An 18,465-nucleotide genomic window follows, 5' to 3' on the forward strand; every position below is an offset into this window, starting at 1 on the left:
GACAGTGCCCTCTCGTCAACCTCCAGGTCTTCGCCTGATAGGGGAAGGGTGTTGTTCAACATGTCCATGAACCCAGAGCGGTCCATGGATTTCCATTTACGGAACTCTTTTCCCATAGAAGGTTTGGCCTTAAGCTGCCCTTGAATTGCTAGCGGGAACTGGATGAAATAATGGTATGACCAAATACAAGGACTTATAATGGGAGAGAATGGTGGTAGATTATGTGTCCAAATTTGGTACAAGCTGTGGCCCTTCTGGTGAGTGGGTAAATGGATGTGTTGGACCAAGTTTAGATCTGTAAGCAGATCCCTCAGTTCTCCAGCTTGAATGTCTGTGTCTGTTCTGTCTAACCAATAATTTAAATCCCCCACTAGGACAGTTTTAGAGTACTTTATTACGTGAGAGGCCAGTTGTTCTGCCAAGAGTACTGGATAATTGGCCATGTATTGGGGAGGGCGGTATCGCAGAATTAGAGTAAGAGCCCCACTCACTGAGTCTAATGTGATTACCAAGTTTTCGGTGTTAGGGAGAGTGAGAGAAGGTAATTCCCGAAAATGAAAAGATTTCAAAATGATTGCTGCTACCCCACCTCCGGCCTTCCCTTGTGCACGGTTGGCAGTCAGAATATAATAGTCTGAGGGAAGTGATGCAAGAATGTCCGGCAGGGAATGAATATTGGTCCACGTTTCGGTCAACAGCAGAAGATCTGGTTTTTCCTCCATCAGGAAAAGAAAGATGTTGACCTGGTTCTTTATTAGGGACCTTGTGTTGAGGTAGTAGCATCGCAGGTTATGGATCCAGAGACCCTCCATGTGATGAGATTTACATAAATCTTTTTTCTTAAATAACTCCAAAACTACTCAACTGATTTATACCAAATTACAAAAAAAGATCTAGATTTCTGCTAAATTTGGTGTAATTCAATCCAGCGGTTTGGACTGTAGTCTTGTCTATAATACATTTGGGAAATTGCTTGAGGAAAACATGTTTTGTGACTTCGACTTTTTCATGGCCCCTGCTTGATGAATCACCCTGAAACTTTCCAAACAGCAGCTGAAGTGAGTAGTGAACTTGTTTTGAATATTTTGTGAAGATGCGCAAAGTTATTACCTAAACAAAAAATGATTTTCCTTTTGAAAACTTGGGTCCTAACTAAAATTACCTACTGGCGACTGGGAGTATACATATATCTATATATATCTATATATCTACTTTTATATATATATATATATATATATATATATATATATATATATATATTCGCACACACTTCCAAATCACTCGGATGTATAAAACAGGCGGCACTCCAAGTCAGCGTTTTCACCAAGATGGTTTATTTGGCAGACCCCCCTGCCCCTCGACAAACGCGTTTCACCTTTTCGACTTCGTCAGTGTCAGCCATTACTAGTGCGCTACACCGTTATATTCCCAACCACTCCCCACAACATCAAGAGTGGACTACTGCTCGCCTCGATGTGAATGGCGGCCATTTTGTGATGTGCAACTTCGCAAGTTCTATATACATATTTACACATTATATACATGGGAAAAACGGTGATTTAGAAAAGTGCTCGTGCAAGTTTAAAAAACAGGAAACAGGGAATATACATTATGGTATCAATTGCTTACATATATACCAATTGCTAAATATAGGTTTTGCAATGCTATGAGCTCTCATATAATGATTTCATTAAAACTCCATTGTCGAATTTCGCCCTATATGGGCTCATATATGTAATCCTGCTATCCCTGTTTCAGAAAAAAATAATAATACATATATATATATATATATAAATATTCACTGAAAAAAACATAGGTTATAGACCATATATAGTTAGGAATTAGCATTTAGAAAACCTTATTTTACTCACACAAAACCATTGAAATTCCATATATAGTTAGTTGCACTAACTATATATCGCGCACCCGCAATCCACTGCTGATGATGTCACATATTACATCATTCATGACATGGTCAGTGACATCACTGATGACATCACTGATGACATCTCAAATGACATCACTGATGACATCACTGATGACATCTCAAATGACATCACTGATGACATCAAGACACACCAATACCAGTTACTACATACGCACTCACTGATTCCTACGTCTACACACACATTCACTCATTCACCCATACAATCACTCATACATACAGTCACTCATTATTACAACACTATCATATGCACTCATACACCTATGCAGACAGTCACACACTGCCACTCATCCATGGAGTTACTCACACACCAAGTCAGTCCTGTAAAGAATCAATCACACTTCCATTTCTTCATCTATACAGTTAAACACAGAACACCATACTTCAGTGACATCACTGATGACATCACTAATGACATCTGAAATGACATCACTGATGACATCTCAAATGACATCACTGATGACATCATGACACACCAATACCAGTTACTACATACGCACTCACTGATTCGTACGTCTACACACACATTCACTCATTCACCCATACAATTACTCATACATACAGTCAGTTATTATTAGAACACTATCATATGCACTCATACACCTAGTCAGTCCTGTGAAGAATCAATCACACTTCGATTTCCTCATCTATAGTTAAACACAGAACACCATACTTTTCACACATATACTAACACATACTTACTCTCTTATACAATCACTGATACAAGTACACATTGATATGCACAGAGTCACACACCTCCCAGCCAGCCACACACACACTCAGTCTTCCATACATCCACTCATTCTTCAATATGTAAAACGTATTTAAACTTTACAAAAACACACAGACACTAGATGATGTCATCAGTGATGTCATTTGAGATGTCATCAGTGATGTCATCAGTGATGTCACTGACCATGTCATGAATGATGTAATATGTGACATCATCAGCAGTGGATTGCGGGTGCGCGATATATAGTTAGTGCAACTAACTATATATGGAATTTCAATGGTTTTGTGTGAGTAAAATAAGGTTTTCTAAATGCTAATTCCTAACTATATATGGTCTATAACCTATGGTTTTTTCAGTGAATTTTCAAGGTTTTGTAAATGCTAATTCCTAACTATATATGGTCTATAACCTATGGTTTTTTCTGTGAATTTCATTGGTTTTTTAACAGCTAATATCTGTAGCTGTAAAATGTATTCTTCTTTAAATCCAAAAATATATTTTATATGTTTATGAATAATTTATTTTTTTAATATTTTTTTTTCTTCGTTCCCGCTTCGCGAATCGGGAAGCTTCCCGTTAGCTGACCTTGATGCCGCGAAATAGACCGCGAGCCGGTAAACGTTTCTTTACCGCAAGTGCCGCGTTAGAAAACAACATCGTGACGCCTCCCGTCCGCATGACGTTTCACGTTCTCGCGTGATACGTCATATGACGTGCTACGTTAGCGAACTGGTACGCGAAGCGAGTCGCAAAGCGCAGGTTTCTGGAAGCAAACCGGGAGGCCCTGCAAAGCGCTTAACGTAAACACAGCAAGTCATGTGACTTGGTAATAACACTTTTCATTGGTTCATTTCACTTTTGGTTTCCTAATGATGTAAGACTAGGTCATATAATCTAAAATGAACACTTTTGATTGGTTGAGAACTCTTGTTTTTCCCAAATGATGAAAATCCCTCCTTCTTTCCTCACTCTGACTTTCATCATTGTGAGAGAAAGACCCTTTGTGATCACTGAGCAATGGCTTCTTTAGTAGCTTCAGCTGGTGCTTCCCCACCACCTCCACCACATCCAAGGAAGAGTGGACCACCTGCTCAAGTTATAATTCAACAAGAAGAGGAAGAAGAGGAACAGGACGACGAGCACGAAGAGAGGCAGTTTTTGCCTGAGCAGCCCAGGACGTCTCACCGGAAAGAAAACTTCATTTGGCAATTTTTTAAAATTCCCAAAGGTCAGAAAAAAGTAAATGCAAGATACGTAACTTGCCTTATATGTCAAGATAGACTGTCCAGAGGAACCGAGAAAAAATACAGTTTCGGAAACTACACAATGCATCGCCATATGACTAGTTGGCATCCTAACAACTACAGTGCTGCACAGTTTCGGAACGACCTAGATAATCTCCCTATTATGGCCAGAAGATCTGTTGTACCGGAAGTAACGGGACCAGAGGGCAGGGAGATGGTGCCAAATATACAAATGAAATTTGGTGAAGTAAAACACATCTGCGTATTTTGCGATGGATTCATTTCCTACGGAGAAAGAAGCATCACTCTGATCAACAGAGCTATTGACTATCATATGCAAGTTTGTACGAAACGCCCAAAATAATAAATACTTCTTTTTTTGTTTTGTTGCTCCTGTTGAGCCCTTTACAATGAATCGTTTTCATTGCCCCCTCCAAGAAAAACCCCAAAAAATATAAAACTGTTCAGAAAAATTCAAAAAAAGTAAAAAAATGTTCCGAAAAATAATAAAAAAAATATAAAACAACAAAAACAATTAAAAAAAAAGTTCTTTTCAGAACTACCTCCCCGTTATTAAAAAATTGGTACAATATTTGGAACTGTGCCAACCTCTATTTCTCTTAGTTCGCTTCCCAGTTCGCTCGCCGGTACGCGAACCGGAAGCGAACCAAAAACAGTAAGTATAAGGGAAGGAAACAGACACTTATGTTAAAAGAAAGACAGCTATAGGGGAGTAAACTAGAGATACTATTACCCGTAATCCACTGCTGATGATGTCACATATTACATCATTCATGACATGCTCAGTGACATCATCAGCAGAGGATTGCGGGTTTTTTGGCAACGTGCCTTATCCACGGTTTAATAACGCTGCCTTTTGCTTTATACAAGTTTTCAAATTGTATGAAATATATACCAATAGGTCGTTATGAACCTTTAGGTAGTGCTTTTCTTCATGAGGTCTGGTCGCTTCCATACACATACAGATGTTTCAAAGATGATCAAGAAGTTTATCTGAATGGAGAGGAATGCACTGAGACGCCAGATCATTCACTAATGTGTAGGCACATACAGTTACACGGTTCATGCAACAAACACCGACCAAATATGGCTTGCGTGTTGCAAGGCACGCCAGTTCCTGCTATCATCCCCACGTTCAAGTTGTTGGAAAATGGTAGTTATTTGATGCTCAATAATGAAGATTGTTCTGAGTTAATTAAAAGTATTCCTTTTATCGTAACAGTAAGTGAACGGGTTATTTGCTGCAGAAATGTTCTATTTCCTCCCACACATGAACATAGGGAGTTTTCAATCTGGCCACAAATACCAACCTTGGGACAGATTTCAACGGCATGGCAAGAATAAGAGCTCTTTTGTCTCAGAGAGAGGTGGCCTTGAGTTCGGCCCGTGAAACTTTCGTGCTTCACATAGCGAACACCCGTACAGAGGTGCAGACCCTTTTCAATTCAGATTTGCCTTTCAATTTCAGCAAGATGGTTCCGACTATCTTTAACGCATCCTCCACAAAGGCCCTGGCGCACTTTTTTAAAGTTGTTACCAGTGGTCTCGTGACTTCATTTGAGAAAATCTTTGGAGTCATCCCTGCTTCCTTTCATTCTATTTTCTCCACTCTGGTTCGTGGATTGGCATTTTTACTTGCATTACCAGCGGACGCTCTTGTGCTTTTTTACATTTTTAAATATGGATGTCCCTCCTATGCAACCTCCCACCCTGCAGCTGCTGACACTGTTCCGCAATCGCATGCTAGAATATTATGGCACAATGCCGTTGGCGATATTAAGCACGGCATATGGATTATCTTTTCGATTCTCCTACTTCACCTGTGTCCAGCCTGTATTTCACTGCCTGACCTGTGATTTCGATTGGGCCATTGATTTGTGTCTCTGCGGACCGGTTTCTCCTGACGTCGACTTTAATCAGCTGATGACTCCTATCATTACTCACGAGTTGGTTTGTCCTGGCGAAAGGATTATGGCTGTGGCATTGATGCATGGACTACTTGGTCCCTGGAATTTACTGGCGGCAGCACAGTCTTTCTTGGAACAGAGCTTTCTTGAAAACCCACCGAGCTGTCCTCTGATGGTGATAGAGGATCCGGTGCTGGGAGAGCACATATGTTCTTTTCCGCTTTTAAATTGGATGGCTGAACTGTTTTCGGATGAAGACGGTGACTTCCTATTGGAGGCTGTTGCAGCTTATTTTGCATACACAGTTATGTCATAGACCTTTTTCATGTTTGATATGCTGAGTACTAGCATTTCATTGACAATTCATTGACTTATTTGTCAAGTTTTTATTATTTACCTTGCCTATTGGCTTAAGACTCGATAAAGTACTTGGCTGTTTTATTTGTCTTTAGCATTAAATTTTCCTAGTTTTTAATGCTTTACCTTGCGGACCGTCCACATATAAACTTGCAATCTGCTCTCATGAGATGGCACTTCTATTATCTTATTCAGTTTGTTTCCGGATCATGGGGAGGTGTCATCTAGGTCCTGGATATCTTTACACCGTGTTAAGTTAGCATGGGCTCATTACCGGTTTAAACGCCATTTTTCCTTTTTTGCAACTTCTGCACACGACACTTAGTTGTTGCTTTAGCTTTCCACCTAATAGTTCATCGTGGTTTACATGAGAATAATATGTTATTGCTCTACTATCTGCTTTGCTTGTTAAACTATATCTGTACAGCGAGTGCTAAAGTTTCAAGAACAACACGATACAGAATTGTTATGAGGTCTGATCTCCACGACTTCATACTCATAACATAAGTGCAACTTCTGCCAATTCTGGGCATGAGGCGGGTTTTATATTGCTTTGCCGAACACACATACACAACAGTTGATGCGGTTCACATGAAGAGAGAGCTGGTGTATGCTGATGTGATTCCTTCAAATCTAAGACACTAAAGTATGGGCACGCCCTAAACCAACACAAAGAGACCTTCTTAGCAAATAATATAATATGTGTATTAGGGAGGGTGAGATATAAGCAGCCGCGGGCCGTGGAGGGAGTTACGGTGAGGCAGGGAGGCGGGGAGGGGGAGAAGCAGGGTGGAGCCCTCTCTACCTTGCCCCTCCCCCTCCCCGCCTCCCTGCCCCACCGTAACTCCCTCCACGGCCCGCGGCTGCTTATAAGTGTTGCTAACTCTTATTCATTTACAGCATGTTAACATACTGTCACCATTCGCTTTTTATGTACTAGTAACTATGCTGGTAATTTTGCTACTGATAATATGTGTACTTGTATTCTCCACCCTGCTTCTCCCCCTCCCCGCCTCCCTGCCTCACCGTAACTCCCTCCACGGCCCGCGGCTGCTTATAAGTGTTGCTAACTCTTATTCATTTACAGCATGTTAACATACTATCACCATTCGCTTTTTATGTACTAGTAACTATGCTGGTAATTTTGCTACTGATAATATGTGTACTTGTATTATCTAAGATACTACGCCTGAGAAGACGGCATTAGTAAATAAACATTTCAAATACACATGTGTTCTTCTTAACTCCATGTTCTGGTTTCTAAGAAATATATAACGACCGACTGTTCATGAGTTCCACGTATCCTGAGGTACTATAAGTTCATATTCTGGATTGTCTAAACATTGAGAGTTTGTTATATCCAATGTGACACTGTACCTAGCTTGCTAAGGAGTTTTTGATTACTAACGTGAGTTTTGGGACACCCTAATTCGCCGAGGTTCCAATCCTCTGTCCACAGTTCTGTGTGAGAACAGAAACCCTGCGACAGGGGCACCCCCGACCCTTGCTGGAGCTTCATCACACTTGCGATACAACTCCAGCAATGCGCCACCTTTACGGCACAGATACATCACGCATCTGTGCTGTTTTTGCCCCATGATGCGCCGCATTGTAAATGCAGCACACCATAGGTGACGGAACAGCGGCACAGAATGACTAACACATCCCTGGTGATGCGCCAGTCATCATAAATGTATCCCTATGCTTCTTATCTTGTTAGAGATGAACCGCCATATGTATCATCAAAGTTTTTTGCATTTCCTAAATAGCGAACTTTAAGGAATAAATAGCGATTCTTTACCATTCCTAGTTTGCGATTAGCTATTTGCTAATTACAAATTACCCATTCATTTCCTTCATTTCCATAGGGCGGTTGGACTCACTTTTAGCTCGAACGGCTGAATGGATTTCCACGAAACTTGGCAAAATTGTAGGGACTGGTAGCCCGATGTGCCTTTGCTATGTCTCAAGATATATGCTCCAGTGGTTTTTACGAAAATTAACTTTGAAAAATATATATTGGGCTACATTGGCCTATATATATGTTGGAGCCCAAATGTAGCCCAATGTAGCCCAATGAAGCCCAATGTAGCCCAATGTAGCCCAAAGATGGCCGCCAGACACACAAAAAAACAAATGTAGCCCAAATATCAGCCAGATGTAGCCCAACTATAGCCCAGTGACAGAATGACCAATCAGCTTCGCAAACCTCCATTACGCGAAGCGGAGCGCTGTTACAGATATATATCTTTTTTTGAACGTTAATTTCTCAAAATCCACTGGAGCACATATATTGAGACCTAGCAAAGGCACATCGGGCTACCAGTCCCTAATATTTTGCCAAGTTTCGTGCAAATCCATTCAGCCGTTCGATTATTATTATTATTATTATTATTTTTTGCCCCGCGGGGCCCTTTTAAAACCTCCACATCAAACCTAGGGGGTCAGCGAGGATCTACTATGCCCCCTTATAGTTATTTCCCCTTTGTTTTGACCTCCTCTTGTCTCTCGATCCCACCGAGAGACAAGATGGCGGCCGCTACGGACTTTTTGGAATGTTGACAGACGCCGGAGAACCAATCAGCTTCGCTTCACAAAGCTCCGTTGCGCGAAAAGTACGCGTCCTGGGACGCTGCCAGGTCCGCTGTTACAGATATATATCTTTTTTTAAACGTTAATTTCTCAAAATCCACTGGAGCACATATATTGAGACCTACAAAAGGCACATCGGGCTACCAGTCCCTACAATTTTGCCAAGTTTCGTGCAAATCCATTCAGCCGTTCGGGCTAAAAGTGAGGCCAACCGCCCTATGGAAAACTCAATGTTAAAAACACGTTTTGGGACCCCCCTTTTTTCTCGGCCCCCCCTTGACGAACCCCCCCCAAATTTTCAAGGGCTGCTCAGAAACAAAATGTGCCATTTTCCTGAAAATTTCAGCCAATTCCGTCCACAAACGCCAAAGTTATTAGACATAGAATTTTCAAAAATCCCATAGAGAAAAAATCCTAACTATATATACCTACTGGCGACCGCCAGTAGGTATATAGGTATATTACTCCCAAGTTGCCTTGTGTATTGGAGGTACTCACACGGTGTTGGGCTATCCAGCCTATTTACGATGCAGCCAGTCTTTTCAGGTACGCGTAATTTTCCACTGCCTACGCGTTTCGGGGCCTCACGCCCCTTCTTCTTGGGCAAGAAAACAACACACCTAGATATATATATATATATATATATATAGAGAGAGAGAGATATGTGTGTGTGTTTGTTTATATATATATATATGCACATATTTATACACATACATATATATATATACACATATATGTATACGTATATGTATATTTATTTAAAAAATCATAATCCATAACGCATAATCAATAAATCATTAAACCATATTCCAGTGCATATTGCATGAATAGATCTTACTGTAAAATAAATATACCAGTTATAATAATGAATGCGTAAATATTGTACATTAAATTGAATGGCAAAAAATAAGATTAATTAAATGAATTGTTTGTTACAAGCAGCCTGTGGTGAAGAACCTCTCCTTTCTATCTAGCCTCTAACTACACTACCCCAGCACAAAGTCTCCTTACGTGTTTCCCAAAGGCCCCTCAAATATATCTCTGCATTATAAATGTGTTTTTGATATGTAACTGCTTGGCAATGTTATAACATTCAGTACTGTGAAACTACAGCTAAGACTTGTGATGTCAGTGATTGGCCTTCAGCCCTAGATGTCTCTAGCATACAATGTGCTCTGCTGGACGCACCCGGCGACAGTGGAAGGTAACTCTCCACCAACCTGACTTTGCAGCGAATTCAAATACACGTTTGTGTTGTCCTGAAAACCCAGACCTAGGGATTAGTGATGCAAAAGACAAGAATAATCATGCAAATTCTGTTGCACATTTACTTAAACGTACTATTAATAAAATATTAATAACCTACAATAAAGCAGCACATTATATTATAAACATCTGTACATGATACTAAATAAAACTCTAAAAATGTTTATTGAAATATGTTGTAGTTAAATCATGAGGGCTTGATTCACAAAGGTAAGCTTATACTTTTGTGTACATTTGCTACTTTTTGGCATTCACAAAGTACGTGCAGAGTTTTACGACGATGCACTCCCGATACTTGCGTGTGCAGAGTTCTCCACCCCGAGTGAAGAGTCTCTGGGTGCAGGTTCTTATATATAGCTGCATGGATTATGCTAGCTATCAACCTTTTACTCTTCACTGGATGTGATCCTAAAATAAATTCACTCACATTTATTAATCCATTATATTTGACATATGCGCTTTGATAGCCACCCATGGCTTAACGTACAAACACTATGGGTAGTTATTGCCTTAGAGACTCTGTTATACCCAGGATCTAGCCTATGTGCTAATAAGTTTAGACAGATGCATATATTATTATCTAGTGGCTACAAGGCTTTCCTTTATGTGTCAAGCAGTGATAGATTATAAGAACCATTGTAGATCACAGTTTTTGAAGCATCGATTATTATTATTATTATTATTATTCTGAGTTTTGTATAGCGCCTGGTTACCAATAGGCATCCCAGCGCTTACCAGAACATAACACTACTAGAAAGGTGCAGGGATTAAACGGAAAACAAAAAAGTTTTTAAAAGCTTACGGAAACGAAGAAGACTAGCCTCCGAGCGCAGATGTAAGGGCAATGAGTTCCACAAGGAAGCCACATTTATTGAGAACCTTCTGCCACCAGTTCTTGCCTTTTTCACCCTGCCAACCTGAAGAAGATGTTGGTGGTCAGAGCGAAGTGAACGAGAGGCCTTGTAGGGCTGGACCATCTCATCCAGAATGGGTGGACCGACTCCGTGCAGAACTTTGTGGGCAATACAGAGTGACTTGAATTTCACCCTGTCCCTCACAGGGAGCCAGTGCAATGCCCTCAACGCTGGACGGGCAGATTGACGCCTAGGGAGACCCGTCAAAAGCCTGGCAGCCACGTTCTGCACATGCTGCAGTCTATTCAGGGTAGATTCGGGTGCGCCCAGGAATAGCGCATTGCTGAAATCCAGCCGCGAGATGATAAGTCCCTGGATGAGGAGCCTTCGGGTGGCCACTGGGAGCAAGGGCAAGATCTTCTGGGCTGAGCGGAGCAGTCCAAAACACACGCCAGCGGTCTTTTTGGCGTGGGTTTTAAACGATAGGTCCTGCTCCAGCCATACCCCCAAGCTCTTGATCTCCTGCTTGGGGGGAGGCATCGGACCCAGACAGTCTGGCCAGCTGCTGGGGGACAAAGATGGAGAAGAGTTCCCCAGCAGCATCAGTTCCGTCTTGGAGCCATTTAACTTTAGGGCTGAGCTGCACATCCATGTGAAGATCTTTTCAAGACATGAGTGCAGCCGGTCGGGATGGTGCGCCGACTGGGAAAGGCCAACCACCAGCTGAGTATCATCAGCATAACTGATGATTTTAATACCCAGCGGCCGTACCACACTCTCCAGGGGGGCCATATAAACGTTGAATAAGGTAGGGCTCAATGAAGAGCCCTGTGGCACACCACACTGGAGAGGGGTTGACGATGATTTTTCCTGGCCTTCCCACACCTCAAATGTACGACCTTCCAAGAAGGAAGCGAACCATTTGAGGGCCAGACCCGTGACCCCCACCCCCGACAGCCGTTGGAGAAGCACCAGATGGTCCACGGTATCAAAAGCGGCGCTGAGGTCCAGGAGGATCACTGCCACTGATCCCCCCGAATCCAGCATGCTCCTCGCATTCTCCACGACCGCCAGTAGGGCGGTGTCAGTCCCCTGACCGGGGCGAAAACCCGTTTGGGAATCTCCCAGGAGGGAATTGGCTTCCAAGAAGTTCGAAAGGCGACTGTTCACTAGCTTCTCCGCCACCTTACTGATACCCGGCAGCAAGGAGATTGGCCGAAAGTTGGCGAGATCGGCGGGGTCGAGGTTAGGCTTTTTCAAAAGAGCCTTAACCACCGCCCCTTTCCAACTAGGGGGAACTACCCCATGGGCGAGAGACAGGTTTATCAGGTCCGTCACAGGGCCGGCGATGGTAGATGACACCTGTTTAAGATATTTAATAGGTGCTGGGTCTTTCGGGGAGCCACTCTTCATAGACCTCAGAACTGCCAAGGCTTCCTCCTTAGTAACCGGACCAAGGGAGGCCAGCTCCACCAATTGCAACTTAAGTTGAGAGCTGGAGTTGTCCTCCAAAGAGGAGACCTCACCTAGCCGGGGAAGGGAAGCTAATATATTGTCGATTTTACTTTTAAAGAACGAGGCCAGTTCTGTGCATTTTTTGCGGGGGTCCTCGTGGAAAACCAGAGGATCAGGGACATTAAGTAGCTCCTTAATGACCCTGAATGACTCTTTGGAAGAGTTGGCCGCAGAGCCAATGCGCTCCTCAAAGAATCCTGATTTTGCCACCCGAATAGCGGATTTATACCTACTCAGCGCCACGCGATATTCTTTACGACTAGCCTCACTCCAGTCTCTCCTCCAGAACCGCTCCAGTCTCTTGCATCCTTTCCTCAAAGTTCTTAATTCTGAAGAATACCAAGGTGCAGAACCCACTCTCTTCCCCCTCGTAAGTTGTTTCTTTTTGGGTAGAAGAGTGTCCAAAGAGTCCACGAGCCAGGTATGGAAATTCACATCAGCGACAATCGGGTTATCACCCTGAGGGGGCTGCGTAGCCTCCAAATGTGCCGCCCAGATGTCAACTGGGAGCCTCGACCAGGCTCTCTCTAGGGTGTGAACTCGTGGGACCACCACAGCTCGGCTATTGAATTGCCATGACGCGGACACCAAGAAGTGGTCTGTCCAAGGTAGGGCAAGAGCCGGAGCAGGAGTAAGATGGTCCAGGTTGGAGAAAAAGGGATCAAGCAGATGGCCTTTCTCATGGGTCGCACCCGAGTTGGCCAAATTGATTCCGAATGATTTAAAATCATCAAGCAGATCGATTCCTGCAACATTAGTGGGGTCCTCAAGATGGATATTAAAATCCCCGAGAACCACAAAGTTGGCAGTTGAGGAGGCGAGAAGTGTAGTGATTTCCAGGAGAGAGTTAGGGAAGCTACCCAAGGGTCCAGGAGGGCGATAGATCAGCAGGCCTACCAAAGATACTGTAGGTGACAGCCGAAGGGAGAACTGTAAGCTCTCACAGTCCGCCACCCCTCCATTCTGAATCTTACACGCAAGCGTGTCTCTGTAGAGAACTGCAATTCCTCCTCCCCTCCCTTTAGGTCTATCAAGATGGAGTATGTGAAAGCCTGGGGGGAGAGCTCTGACCATGTCCGGGCCAGAGCTGGGGGAGAGCCAGGTCTCAGTGAGAAACAAGACGTCGAGCTCGTGATCTAAAATGAGTGAATTAATTTCAATGGCGTGGCTCGGTAAAGACCGGCAGTTTAGTAAAGCCATGAAAAGAACAGATTTCGCGGCCACTGAATTGTGACCGGAAGAACAAGCTCTACACGGTAAAAATGGAATGGTCCCCATCTGAGCATAGCTACAGCTAATAGGGTGGGGCGAACGTAGGGCGATAAGGGCATCTCTCCCATATTGGAGCCTGGTGGTTAAAGGCGTTACAGAGTCGGGCATGGTGGCAGGCCCTAGGCCCGTCTGGGCCCGGACGGGCACAGACGGGCTGAACTCTGGCGTAACTCCGGCGTCATTACGGCGTCCCCGCTGCGCGTGGCCGCTGCGCGTCAGCATGGCTGCCTAAGTAGACAGCGAGCAAGATCAACGAAGGACTACTACCACACTGCTCTTCCTCACCAAAGATGGCCGCCTCGGGACAGGGCGAAGGACCCGCAAAGCGCGGTGAGTTTGCCTATTAGAGTGCAAGTAGAGGGTGACAAAGGTGGGGGTATGTGGGCCAGGCTTTAAAAGCAAGGTAAAGTGCCTAAAACAAGTTTTTAAATTAAATACAAAAACGGGACGTTAAAAGCAGCAGAGCTGCCACCACACACACGCTACCACAATAGCGCCACACGCTGGAGAGAACGCGCTGCCAAACTTGCCTGCCTAAGTAGACAGCGAGCAAGATCAACGAAGGACTACTACCACACTGCTCTTCCTCACCAAAGATGGCCGCCTCGGGACAGGGCGAAGGACCCGCAAAGCGCGGTGAGTTTGCCTATTAGAGTGCAAGTAGAGGGTGACAAAGGTGGGGGTATGTGGGCCAGGCTTTAAAAGCAAGGTAAAGTGCCTAAAACAAGTTTTTAAATTAAATACAAAAACGGGACGTTAAAAGCAGCAGAGCTGCCACCACACACACGCTACCACAATAGCGCCACACGCTGGAGAGAACGCGCTGCCAAACTTGTAATCGATTGTAACATTCTCTTTCCATTCACATTCTGTAAAATATGTTAGAGTACCTTGAATGATGTTTTCAGTTCTGAATAGGAGCCAAATCCTGGGCAGGTTGTCTGCTGGACAGTTTCATTTAAACTAATTAATTCTCTTAGCTACAACATGCATGAAATAAAGTATCACAACCCTAAATTGCCACCAAAACTTTGTTCAGCACACACTCCTCTCCTAAACAATTGTCTGTCAATATGTATGACCGTATTCAAGAAACGTCTTTAAAAACTCTTGTGAATATACACCTTCATGACAATTAATCAAAACTGTGTTTAACTTTTTGGGTTCATGTAACCATGCAGTCATGAGCCATGAGCGGCGTGTGCTCATGACGGCATTGTTCCGTCATGCTGTGGCCGCTCCTCTCACACGGCACTGATTCCCCGCCTGGGCGGGCAAATGTGTGAGTGGGCGGAGTCGTGACGGAACACGCCATCATGAGCACAGCTCGCCCGTGACTCATGATGGCGTGGTTCCGTCACGAGCAAGGCGGTACCGCGCTCACCCCCCACCACCCAGCACCGCAGCGGAATTAGTACCGCGGCCAAGGGGTTAAATAAGAAAGGCTAGATTGATCTGACCCGTTGTCATTATCAAAATAGAAAAACGTGTTTCAAAAGTGTAAATAATGAGGGTGGTAAAGCTCTACTCTAACAACAACCACATTCGTTGTCAGGGTGAAGTCACAATCAAACCACAAAGTACTATGGGCCATATTATCAAGAACGGCTATAACATTATCGCCGCTTTAGCGGTAGGAATCTGCCGTTAAAGCGGCGATAAGGGGCTTGATAATATGCCCTTGTGAATTCCCATAGGAGCCCAGGTTTGATGTCCTGCACACCCGAACGAGGACTTCTATGGGAATTCACAAGGCATATTATCAAGTCCCTTATCGCTGCTTTAACTGCAGTTTTCTGACGCTAAAGCGGGGATAATGGTATCGCTGTTCTTGTTAATATGGCCCTGTGTGCTTAACTCTCTGGTAGCTTGGCACAAAAAACAGTCAGGCTTAACTTAGAGGCAATGTGTGAAGTATTTATGCAGCACACGAACAGTAAAAAAAAGTTAAAACACAACACAAGAAAATTTCACGCCACTTTAAAAGAATAGAGTACATTTTAATAAATAAATGAAGACCAAAATGGCAAAAATCCAATCAGAAGAACTGGAGATATGCAAATATAAAGATTTAAGTGAAAAAAGCATTAGAAAGCACAAAGCGCCAACTGTGGATATCTGGTGGCACTCGACCGGCACAAAGTCACAAGTTCAGACCAGCCACAATGGACTGAGCCGGCTTCAGGGACCCAGTTAGGCCCACTGAACAAGAGTACCTTAAATCCTGATGGTGAAGAGTAGTGGAGTCCGGCTTCGAGGGTGGATCATGCAGCCGAGGCTAGGTCCTGGTCAGAGATGCGTCATGCAGTTTCAGTTCTGAGGAGCTGTGAGGCTGTGATGCAGAATCCTGTGGAGTCCTGCATCATTGTCAAGGATGTGAATCTTGAAATGTTAAGTCCTACATCAAGCATGTGTCGCACTATGAATGCAGGTTGCAAGGGCGATGCGAAGTCCTTTCGCTGGGAAAAACCACAATGCAAAGGCGATGTGGCGGTTCTGCTTTGGTGGTTCAACCGGGCCTACAGATGGGCTGGCAGACACCTTTAGGCACTCTGGTGCACCCATTGGCAGGACTCACAGATGGCAAAGTAGAGGTGCTGGGTTCAGGGTTGTGGAAATCCTGTTATGTCCCCGAGACTTCTCATAAGAAGGTCAGCCAACTAGCCCTTGGAGTCACTCTGGGGTCGTAGCAGGGTAGTCCATCACCACAGCAGGGCAGCAGTTCTTCAGAGCAGCAGTCCTGCAGAGTGGCAGGCCTTTCAGCAGCAAAGCACACCTGCTTCCTGGCAGAGTCCACATGTCCAAGCTAGTGTCTCAGGTCCAATATTTTTACCTGGTGCCCATTTTGAAGTGGGAGAAGCTTCTGGAGAAGCTTCTGGAGGATTCCATCCCTCAGAGGTACTTGGAAAGGTCCTGCCTCCCTGCCCCAGCCCCAGATTGTCTGGGGTCATAATAGACTAATGTAAAAACCTTTTTTGAGTGAGCTCAGGCAGGGCCTTTGTGATGTTTAAGTGTGGGAAGTGACAGTTTCTACCACTCATTATTTCAGAATGGCCCATCCTGTCAACACCTAGCTTCCCTTTGTCTCATACAAGCAGTTCAAGAGCAATACACAAAGACCAACTGGCAACTACATTTAGCCATGTGACCCAGGGTACAGGCAGCAGACACCAAATTGTTAGGACAAGAAAATACCATCTTTTTAAAAGTGCAATTTTCAGAATTGTGAATAAAAACCAAACTTCACTGTTAAAGAGGGCTTTTAATTAAAATTCTTTAGACACTCAACTTGACCTGCCTACCTGCTCCCAATAATGAGTTACAACTAATTAAATGCAAAAAGATAGCTCCAATGTTATCCTCTGGGAGAGGTAAGCCTTCCATTAGTGAAAAATGAATTTAGGAATGTTTGATTACCAGGGCACATAAAACTTAAAAGTACATGTCCAACTTTTTACATACAAGGCAACTGTGCCCTCTGGGCTGTTTAAGGCATATCCTAAGGATGACATATATGTATTAATAAAGAAGGTTTAGGGCTGGCAAGAGGTTTATCTTGCCAGGTCAAAATAGCAGTTTAAACTGCATACACAGGCTGCAATGGTAGGCCTGAGACATAGTTAGATGGGCTACATAAATGGGTGGCACAATCAGTGCAGCAGGTGCACTAGCAGCATTTAATTTACAGGTCCCGGTTACATGAAGTACCACTTTACTAGGCAATTGCAGGTAAATTAAATATGTCAATTGGTTATAAGCAAATTCTATCATGTTTAAAGGAGGGAGCACAAGTACTTTAGCACTGGTTGGCAGTGGTAAAGTGCACAGAGTTTTAAGGCCAATAAGAATGAGTTCAGCTAAAATAGGAAGGGCGAAGGCAAAAGGTTTGGGGGAAGACCACCTTGAGGCTGACAGGTCTGACAGAAAGGTTTGGGGACTGTCAAGTGTTGGGGTTTCACAATGTTCACCATATAAAAATGTTTTGATTTCTTTTTGAATACTTGATCCGTGAATGTAGTGCTGTCCATAGTGATGCCAGCAGAACACCTCCTTATATTTGTGTGTGTTAAGGATTGTCATTATCCAATGTACCATACAATGTCAAACCAGCAATCAGCTGTTTATCAACAACTAGCTGCCCGTCCCGACGTTGTCCGGGAATAAAAAAGATTTACCTGAAGGATGGCTATCTTTACCGAACCCTACCCCATCGCTTTCCAATGCAGCAGGCATCTTAGAATGCACACGCCCACACACAACAACGCTGAATGGCACGCACACCTCACGACGTGCACGAACGCTAATCTCATCACAGTGAGATTAGCGTTCGTGCGCGTCGTGAGGTGTGCGTGCTGTTCAGCATTGTTGTGTGTGGGCGTGTGCATTCTGAGATGTATGGGCGTGTGCATTCTGAGACGCCTGCCTTTATCCCCGGTTGAGATCGGTAATGCTTATGCCCACAAAGGTTGCTTCGCAACATATGTTATTAACGCCGCCTGAATGGCAATGTGCGTGAATGTGGCGCACCTTGTGTCTTCTATACAGACGTGTGAGAAGTGATTATAACTCGTGAATGGAAAGGCTCGCTACTGAATGACGCGGCCATTTTTTGTTATAAAATTTGTGGCACGCCCCTTTGAGAACGCTGTTGTGGTACGCCCCTCTCACAAAGTATAATGTGTGTACTTTGACACGGTTACGACCACGCCCCCGACACGCCCACGGCCCTCTTAGTGTGTAGTTTGACACGCCCACGCCC

The sequence above is a fragment of the Lissotriton helveticus genome, chromosome 1_2 (assembly GCF_964261635.1).
Source record: "Lissotriton helveticus chromosome 1_2, aLisHel1.1, whole genome shotgun sequence".
Lineage (NCBI taxonomy): Eukaryota > Metazoa > Chordata > Amphibia > Caudata > Salamandridae > Lissotriton > Lissotriton helveticus.